The sequence below is a fragment of the Formica exsecta genome, unplaced genomic scaffold (genome assembly GCF_003651465.1).
Source record: "Formica exsecta isolate Colony F162 unplaced genomic scaffold, ASM365146v1 scaffold423, whole genome shotgun sequence".
In the NCBI taxonomy this organism is placed as follows: Eukaryota; Metazoa; Arthropoda; class Insecta; order Hymenoptera; family Formicidae; genus Formica; species Formica exsecta.
Genome location: NW_021851472.1, coordinates 265,133 through 276,194, shown reverse-complemented (window position 1 = coordinate 276,194; position 11,062 = coordinate 265,133). Strand labels below are relative to the sequence as shown.

Here is an 11,062-nt window from a genome sequence, read left to right as displayed (position 1 = left end):
AGATACCAGGTTAATTTTTTTTTTTTACATGGATAGAGTATCATTCAAAGATGGTTGGTATTGAATTTGGTGAGAATCGATGAAAAGGTTCATGTTATATAAAATTTTTAATTTTTTGAGAAATGTCTGTATACGTTGTAACTTTCACAAATTTTGAGATATCAGGTTAAATTTTTTTAGATGGATAAAATATTATTAAAGGATAGTTACTACTGAATTTGGTGAGTATCGATGAAAGGGTTTATTTTTTATAAAATTTTGAATTTTTTGAGAAATGTCTGTACACGCTGTAACTTTCAGAAATTTTGAGATATCGGATTAAATTTTTTTACATGAATAAAATATTATTAAAGGATGATTGGTACTGAATTTGGTGAGTACCGGTGAAAGGGTTCATTTTTTATAAAATTTTGAATTTTTTGAAAAATGTCTTTACACGCTGTGTAACTTTCAGAAAATTTGGAATATCCGATTAAATTTTTTTACACGAATAGAGTATTATTAAAGGATGTTTGATGTTGAATTTAGTGAGGATCGGTGAAAGAAATTATTTTAATTTTTAATCCCCTCACAAAGCTTCCTCTATGAGGAAGCAAAAATTGAAAAATCCGCATGCTTAAAGCAGCTTAAGCATTGTAAGATAAAATGATGAGGAAGCAATGTGCAAGTTTTTAATTTGCACAACTCTACTTGTTTTTATGACAGCGCGTCTCATCAATACTACAAACAAGCGCAAAATAAAATTTCTCTCGTGAATGGATACAATATTCGATATCCATAATATTAATTAATCGGGCCCAAGTGATTCCTTAATTTAAAATGTCGTGCGCTTTATCTTTCTTCCGTTTTACAAATTTAAACACAATAGAACATAATTATGTATCAATCTAGATAAGATCAAGATAATGTTTGATTATAACGTAGGACAAATTACTGTAAAACTCTTGATAAATAGATATATAAAGTGGAATTACAAAATGATCTGTATAAAACTCGTAATGAAAGTCTAGAAAACTCGGAAAATGTTCGTAGTGCTCGCGTGCGTATCGCTTTTACAAACTTTGGAAAGTGTGCATAATGCAATACTAATGAAGGAATAATGCGGGAGGTTTTGGCGAAAGAATTGTGAGCGGAAAATGCCAGCGATTAAAGCTACGCACAGTTCACAATCGGTTACAAAAGTTTCCCGCAATTGTTATCAATACCACACTAGAGAGAGATTAAATGCAATTAAAGATAAAAGGATTTAATTAGGAGATTTATGAGCATCTGTGAAACGTACGAGGCAGTATTTCGTTTAAAGAACGATTCTTTTGGGTGCTCCCATGATAATTATCCGCATTTTAAAAAAAAAAAAAAAAAAAAAAATAGATAGATAAAAGCTATCGCTTAATGTATGAGCGTTTCAGAAATTCATTATCTCTCTCTCCTTCACGTCATCCAAAAGTAAACTCGCGATAAATCATTTCTTCCCCTTATAATTACAGTTATCTCGCATAAAAGTTTTGTATTCCGACGAAGAGAGATTCGTGTACATGAGAGCCTGTCCGATCCAAGAATATAAATGCATGAAGTCTGAATAGAAATATATAAAGTCTAAATAATCGCTTCGAACTGAAGCCGAGGATCAGCAAATTATGCAGATCATGTGGATTATATTCCTCTTGATATGCATCACCGTCCGTTTAATCTTCGCGAATAACTTGCGTATTCATAGCATATATAATTATGTAACCAAAGGCTGAGAAAGTCGGGAGAGTTGTTGCTCTTTATTCGCTTTTATCGCTTTCGCAAGCATGAGACACGTGTCAATCGTTGCGACGCGTTTTGAAAATAAAATTGACGTGCATTCTTGAGCGAAATCGTTTATATCAAAACGAGGATGTCTCTGATGTGTCATCGTATCATTACACCAAAACAACTGATTACGCACACCATTTGTTTAATAAATATTTCACGCTGCATCGGCCAACACGTACGTTGTACATACAATCTAAGAATCGCTAGCTTCGAGTGACTACCTCGCGATTAATCACGATTGTATTATCTCCTATTAATTTATCGATATCGATTATATTAAGAGATCTAAAAATAAATACACGTGATAATATTATGCTATTTCTAAATTTAATTACTGTTGTTTTCGAGAGAAGTTTTGCTTGCAAAATATTTTTACACTTTCTGAAATTTTCTAGAGAGCATATATAAAAATCAGCTCCAATATTAATTCATCTCGATATCGATTACATTAAGATATCTAAAAATTTGCACAAATAAATGCACGTGATAATATTGTAAACTCGCGATAAATCATTTCTTCCCCTTATAATTACAGTTATCTCGCATAAAAGTTTTGTATTCCGACGAAGAGAGATTCGTGTACATGAGAGCCTGTCCGATCCAAGAATATAAATGCATGAAGTCTGAATAGAAATATATAAAGTCTAAATAATCGCTTCGAACTGAAGCCGAGGATCAGCAAATTATGCAGATCATGTGGATTATATTCCTCTTGATATGCATCACCGTCCGTTTAATCTTCGCGAATAACTTGCGTATTCATAGCATATATAATTATGTAACCAAAGGCTGAGAAAGTCGGGAGAGTTGTTGCTCTTTATTCGCTTTTATCGCTTTCGCAAGCATGAGACACGTGTCAATCGTTGCGACGCGTTTTGAAAATAAAATTGACGTGCATTCTTGAGCGAAATCGTTTATATCAAAACGAGGATGTCTCTGATGTGTCATCGTATCATTACACCAAAACAACTGATTACGCACACCATTTGTTTAATAAATATTTCACGCTGCATCGGCCAACACGTACGTTGTACATACAATCTAAGAATCGCTAGCTTCGAGTGACTACCTCGCGATTAATCACGATTGTATTATCTCCTATTAATTTATCGATATCGATTATATTAAGAGATCTAAAAATAAATACACGTGATAATATTATGCCATTTCTAAATTTAATTACTGTTGTTTTCGAGAGAAGTTTTCGAGTTTTGTTTGCAAAATATTTTTACACTTTTTAAAATTTTCTAGAGGGCATATATAAAAATAAGCTCCAATAATAAATATTTAGATAGCAACATTACGTATCACAGTTTATCGAAAAAAATCATTTATGGATGATACAACCATAGCGAAAGGCAAATTTACACAATAAAAATCTGTAATACTGCTATATATAATTCTATAGAAGACTCGACACACACATACATACATACATGAAGACATAAATGCCACAAAATAAAAATAATAATAATAATAATAATAATAATAATTCAAAAAAATTTTTTTAATACAAAAAAAAATAAAATAAAAAAGGACATGTCAGCCATGATCTACGCGCAATCTAAATTAATCTCATTTCTGCATGGATCTCGCATTTTTTTTTTCAAAAATATCGATTTTTCCACACTTCATGATCAGAGAGCTCGAACGCATGACGTTCACAATCTTCGCTATCTTCGGCAGGCGAACAAAGAGGTTCACTCAATATACCTGATACTGATAGACCTCGCGGAAGAAAGAGGACAGAAGAGGAGGGAACAAGAGAAAGGGACAGAGAATGGAGTAGAGAATCCTCTCCTCTCCACGAGTTTCGTCCAGTACAAGTCTCTGTGTGTAGTGCAACTTGGTTCATTCGCGAGGACGGAGAACCACTGAATACACTGATGAGCTTCATATATACTCATATACATACATATATGTATAAATATAAAGTATATAATTGTGTGTGTGTCTATAAAATACGCGGTAGAAGACCTAGCATGACGACATAACAGGACAACAAAGAGTTTACGCTTCACTCATAATATCTTTGCCAAGTTTTACGCGAAACCAGCGTAACCAAACTCCTCCTGCTTACTTACTCCGGTAACTTGGCCTTGTCTTGGAGCGTGAAAAAGCGATCGCCAAGTTTCGTATGAAAATTCGACCAGTGTAATTTATCGTACATTTTTATCACGTAAATCAAATAAATCGATCTTTTAAAATACCTTTATCGCGCGGGGAAAGAAATCTCATCATCACACTTCAGTTTATTATTTTTTTATCCTCCAATATACATATTTAATCAAAAGATCGTGACAGAAATAATCACGTGTGTAATTTCAAGAAAGTAAAGAATTTGTCTCGAGAGGGAGAAAAGCAGAAGTTTCGAATCATTTCGTAAATTTCTCATGTGTCTTTCACTTTCGTTCGGTGAATAAAATTCCTTTTAACAACGAGTTTCAAGTATCACAGTATTGACTTGCATTTAACACCTACGGAGAGAAGGAGACATAAGTCGAGCCCGTCACCGCGAGTACAACTATATTGAGGGTCGGTACAAACGTCATAGCGAGACCCTGATTACTTCATTGTTGCTTTTAAGACTGTGAGCGGAGTCACGTTTTTTTTTTGCGTAAAAGCCGCGTAAAACAGGATGTTAAATCGGGACATTCGCGATTGCGGAAATCGACCGACAACAGGCTGTTAAAACATTTAGCTGCCACTACCGGTCATTGTAACTTTCGCAAGCAACCTTCTATTCTCTTCGTCTTCTTGTTCTCATGGAAGCGACCTGACGAATAACTGAGGGTGTTACTCAAACGGAAATATATCTATTTTCTAATTAAAATGTTCACTCAAAAAAGTGGTATTGCAACTACAGCAAAAATTTTCTGGGTGCGCAAAATTAACTGAGGTACATAAATGATTAGCAAATACTGTGATATCGCATATGTTTCGCATTTAATCAATCTAAGTGACAGAGACAGAATTTATATCTGAACTGTTTGTGAAATTTAGAAAGAATGTTTTTCTGTGGCGCCTATCCATGTTAAGGCCAATCATACTTGTTATAAAGTTTGGCTGTGGTATACAGAAAAAATTAGCGGCAAGAAACAAATGAATATATAATCCTCACGTCTAACATATTTGTATAACGCGCTCAATCTATCTAGCTCTTTTAAACAATTTCTCTCAATTTTTCGATGCTGCAGTTATAATTGGCAGTTATATTTCTCACAAAGATCGTTCTGTAGTATCGAAACTCATATTTATCCAATGCAGTGATTACCATTTGGCAATGGGACCTAAATTTTCTAGAAGATATTATTAGAATGTTGCTGCTATAAATTCTATATGTAACAGACAATATTCTAATAGATACAAAAAATAGCGATAAATTTTTGTTGTGACACCTAGAAATCTACCTATATCAGCAAGACATTTTTTTGAGTGTTGCTTAAATATAAAAGTGATATCTGAATAATTCAAATTAATGTATCATGACGTATTGGTATGTATAAATTTTCGATTGACTCGAGAAGGCGTCACCGCTGGAACTTTTCGCTCTTTACGACCTTTCGACGCTTACAAGCGACCTCGATAGGGGACAAGACAATTTATTTCTACGGTTAGGGTTACACGCGACAAAGATGATACTTCATTGCAGTTTATTGACAATTATAATTTTAATTAATGACGCTTGCGGTCGAGCATTGCTAGCAGCACTTGCTAGCTCCAGACATACGCGTGCGATTATTGTAATCGGTCAGGATGACGCTTTGGCATAAATAAATCACCATATTTACGCGATCATAGCAATTAGAACATAGCAATTAGAAAACTATGCCATTCGATGTCGAATAACGCGAAAAAGATTGCGATTTCACGTACGTAAAACTATAATAATCTTACATGTGTGAGAATATAAAACGATTTTAATTTTTAATTGAAAGCATTCATCGTTCAATCGTCGAGAAATACACGAGAGTCGCAATTGCATCCGGCATGAACTTTTATCGCCTCTCAAAGATTTTATAATTTCCACGTGTGCAATGATTGTTACGTCATTAATTATATAAACACATATTATATAAACACTAAAGAGCCTCTTTCATTCCGACTGTTTATCTGCCACTACAACAGTATAATTAATTAAGAATTTATGATTATTAAAAAGGTCGTAATCCTTGTGTCTACGAGCGATCGTTACCACATATTGCGCGCATGAAAATAAAAAAAGGTGAAAGTGATTAATTAAAGAGGCATCCCCGTTTGAAAAATGAGTACATTTTCTAGATTTTTTGCAGCGTAACGACTTGATAAAATTTTTTTATTTTTTTACAATATTAATACAATATTATTAAGTACTTAAATAAAAATTTCCAGCTATAAAAAAAATTTTTTTTAGAGTTATGCGAATATTTGCAGATTTATATTTTCATGCAAAATATGCAAAATTAAGAAAATGATATATTTTTTTTTTTAAGACAGAGAAAGGATCATCGTTCTCTATTTAAAGAAAGGAATTTTTGCATGGCGCATTTAATGCACGTTTATCCGATGTTAGAAATGTATTCATATATTAAGTGTCATACGAATGTAATAAAGTCTATAATGTAAACACTTTTCTTGCTTTTATCTACTTCAAAGCGGTATAAGCGTTGATAAGAATCCAACCAGCGGCATGCGAGTATGAGTTCCTAATAAGATTCCGCATCTGCTAACGAAGCCTTTTTTAAACCCGATTCCCCATTTTTTTGTTATAAACAAAGATGGACTAAAAAAAAAAACGACTTTTTTTCAACACGCCGCCATTTTTTTATGACAAGATAGGAAATTCTCTATATATAAAATAGAAAAATATGACACATACAGGCTCTTAAATTTTTATCAAAAACAATTCTGTGTTTTCCTGAAATATTTAACGTTTACGAAATTATTAAATAATTCGCATGAATAATCCGTATATAATTTTCATGAATGTATTTAAAACTGATATCGATTTTAGTATCAATTATTTGAGGGTCAGTAAATGCTAATGAAATGGCAATGATTAACTTTGCTTTTCATTATTCACATACGTCAACAGATAATTCTTTTTATCGTTTAACGATATACGTATAAATGCAACAAGACTTGTTCTATAGAGAAATTAGTAAAAGTTAACATGATTTATCTCGGATGAGTTATTAACGATATAGTCGATTGTATGAAATGCTCGATATGTTTTACATGAATATGAAATTATGTATAGAAAGTTTCGAAAGTATGCGTCGCACATTCAAGTTCAAATACCGTCTCATTTAAAATAGATTGCATATTACAAAATCTATAAATTAATAAAATATTTAATATAGTATTTCTAATAGAAAGAAAGAGAAAGAAAGAGTGATAAAATTAGAAGACATGACTAAGCACAAGGAAAAATTTCAGAAAAACATTTAATTATTATGCACTATCAACCGTAATTAGACTCTGATTGTTATTTGATAAATAAATGATAAACGATAAATTTCCACTTGCAAACTTTTAAAAATAGAAATATTCTAAAAAAAAATTAGCATAGCGTTTTACATTAAATATCTCGGTATTCTCATTACAAACGTCACCAATTTGTGAGCGTTTATATATTATTCATGTCATGTATTATTAATTCGTAGAGCGATTTCATGGTGCAAATAACACGAGACAAATTATCTATAATTGTGTAAATCGTAAAAACTCTTTTTGCGTATGTCCATTGTATAACATCGAGACGTGTCATAGTAAAACGCGAACACACGATTGCGTGTACAAAGCGAACGATAAAATCGCTTTTCTCGAGCAGCGGAGCAGACGAAGAGCCCATTTCGCGAGATAATCCGGTTTCGTGCTCTAAAAAAATATAATATCGAGGTCAGCTTGAGACGCGACACATCGGGGTATCCGAAACCTTTGTTCTTTCTACGCGTGTTGAAGAAAATTGCGGACGTACATACGTGCGTGCGTATACGCACGCGTGTATGCATATATGTATGTAATTCGCTTCGTGTTACGTTCGCGTTCTCCGTATGTCGGAACAATTATATAAACGAGTATCTCTCATATACATATTTAATTGTGAGACATAACCACGTCCGGCAACCATGTACAGAGTGTCTCGGAAGTCACGTACTTTCTCTTCCTTTGTGGAAGTGTATGACTTCTTTTTCAAGAAATGCACGACTTCTCTGAGACGTTCTGTATATTTAATCGCCATCTGATCACTTTAATGCAATTAAAATTCATTTTAGATATATAATTTGCAACAAAATTCGAGACAGACTTTTATTTAGTTTTATGTATCGCATAAATATTAATATGTTTAATAAAAAAAAACTTGTATTTTTTATTTCGGATTTGATAAACGAACGTATTTATGCACACCGTGCAGTCATCTAAAATTTGGAGGAGCTCTACAAATATTTCCATAACTTAAAAAAAAAAATATTTTTTTAAGCAGAAATTTCTTATTTAAGTAGTTAATAATATTGTATTAATATTGTAAAAAAATTAAAAGTTTTTATCAAGTCGTTGCGCTGCAGAAAGTCTAGAAAATATATTCATTTTTCGAGGTTTCAAACGGGTATGCCCCCTTAAAATTGTCTTACGTTAACCGCTTTTCAAACACATGCCGGTGTTCGAAAACTTGGATTCAATGACAAAAAAATTCGTTCGCGGCAGCTGTCAACATTTTCAGCTCTAGACGGCCCTCAAAACCAGATGCCCTCCGATTATCGAATATTTCAGTGCACAGCTGGATACTTTTCTTGTTAAAGAGAGAAATGAAAGAAGTTTGAGAAACTATATCGCAGTACAAAGAAAGATCTTTGAACGGCGTAGAGAACTGTGTATTTTGCTCTTTAAATTAATCACTACTATTAACATCTTCCATTTTCTACGAAGAAACATTTCAAACATTTTATGTTATTTCAAAAACGAACGGCTAAATTGATTATCAATTATTTATTAATGGGAATGTCAAAGGATGTTTGAGTTTTGCATCTCACACGACTATTAAGTCGACGCAACCAACTTAAGCACAATCAAACAAAAATTTATTGCTTTTCTATTGCTAATTTCTTTTATTTTCAATTTATCGTGTGCGTGCTATTAGAATAATTAAAGTTTTTATTTTATATATATATATATATATTTTTTTTTTATCGTGCTTGAAGAAAACTATAATAGATTTGATGTACATCTAGATTCTTATGTACATCAAAAATTTTACGATGACCATTTCCGTTCCATATACACCAACTGATTAACGATAAAACGACGGGATGTTATTCATCAATCGTTTTATGTAGCATAAAAGCACAAGCATGTAATCGAGTTAAATTATTATATGATAAATTGTAATAATCGCACAAATTGATTCTATGGCATATAGCGATACATATAAAGTTGTTTTCATTTTGTTACACGAGACAGATTATTATATAAAAAAGAAAAGAAGATGAATCCACCAATGAAAGCAGGTTCTTCCATTGGTCGAATAATTGTTATCAAGATTCCTGTTTCCTTATCGCAACCATATCGAATTTTAAGATGTTAGAAACGAGAATCTCATGTAAAATTCTTTTCTTGCAAAATACATTGAAATAAATCAATTTTCTCACACACTATTTGCATTTGATAGAATGGATTTGTAAAATATATTAAAAACTCCCTCTTTTATCTGACATTAGTAAATGTACATAATTCTATCTGCATATGTCTTATATTTTCAGCAAAAATAAACTTTATGAATTACAAGATTTAGAGCTATTTATTAATTCAAGAAGCAAAAGAAGAGAAGTACTTAATATATTTTACCAATCTATATTATCGAACGCGAATAATGATAAAAAAAAAGCTTATTTCGACAAGAATATTATAAGAAAATAATTCATGTTTTCTTATTTCTGATATTATAATCCAATATGATTGCAATGCAGAAAAACTAGGCTTAAACATCGCAAAGTGAGATTCATTGAAATATTGTCAAAGAGGACACCAAAGACAAAATATATAATAAAATGATTAAAATTGTAGTTCACTCATTGATAGCATACACATTATAGAAAACGGAGACATTTGGATGTGCATGTGTGCATAGCAGAACAGATAGAAAATAATATATTTTCATCCTATATATGGTTTGTCAAATATGTTCTGTGCATATTTCATTCAGCGCATTCAGCAGACTCAACAGTTGGGTAGCAATCGAACGTGATTGATTCTTACTTATAGAACCAACAAATCAATGTCGAATGTTGACAAGATGCTCAACTGTTGAGTCCGCTGAATGCGCCCATAGATATTCATATATATATACATGAAGAGAGAAAGAGAAAAAAAGAGAGAGAGCGAGCGAGAGAGCGCGAGCATATAATGAAGCAATTATTTTTTAAAAATTGAAGAAAAAGAAATATATATCCTGATTGTTTGTGATCGCTTTTCTATGGTAAAAAAGAAAGTATATACCTCTTATCAAATTGTGTTTCATCGTTTATTGTACAATGTAACTGTACATATATAAAAAGTATGGACCAACGCGATCCTTCAGCTTAGTCGAATAAACCTGTAACCAAAAAATATCGCAGTTAAAATAGAAATTAATTACATTTCGTTGATTAGGACAATTTAATTCATCTTATTCTCATTTTGAAATATTGTCGTCATATGTATATTCCGTAGCTAATACATGCTATATTAATCATTGAATGTCCTTTGTGTCTGTATATCTTCTTTGTCATTATCTTTATAACATTAAATATTATAAATTTGATATTATTTACCAAAGCCCATGTCATCGTCTGACTCTTCTTCTGGTTCCTCCTTCTTCTTCTCCTCTTTGGCTGGAGCAGTTTCAGCGCTGGCAGGTGCTGCGGCGGCAGGAGCTTTAAAAGTTCAAAACACAATTATTATTTTTTATACAATATTATTGTGATAACACTTAAAAAGGTATACAGCAAAAATCTCATAAGACAGCTGATTAAATTAAAAATTACAATTTTTATATAATGTTACTAACAAAAACTTGAAGATTATATCTCTATGGATAAAATCGAAGAGTTTTTGTTTTTATTTTCTTTCTCCTCTTTTGCTGACCGAGCTAGCTACTTGAATAGTCTAGATCAGTGGATGAAGAGGATAAAAAGTTTACAATTTTTTTTAATCAGCTTAAATAACATTTTTTCAAATCTATTTTATATAACTGCAATTATCATGCGATTCAAAATATATCTAAATATTTACTTAATTTTGCTAC

The 11,062-nt window shown here is 32.0% G+C and overlaps 1 protein-coding gene and 1 long non-coding RNA gene across 4 annotated transcripts in view; both read right to left on the bottom strand.

Annotated features, from left to right (window-relative positions):
• The window catches only part of LOC115240325 (cGMP-dependent protein kinase, isozyme 2 forms cD4/T1/T3A/T3B), a 45,723-nt gene that overhangs the window by 8,575 nt on the left and 26,086 nt on the right, over positions 1-11,062 (bottom strand). The window lies entirely within an intron of this gene.
• On the bottom strand, positions 10,282-10,713 carry LOC115240326. The gene is made up of 2 exons (XR_003884765.1): positions 10,590-10,713; positions 10,282-10,372 (listed from the first exon to the last, which is right to left on the bottom strand). It is a non-coding gene; the product is annotated as an uncharacterized LOC115240326 (long non-coding RNA).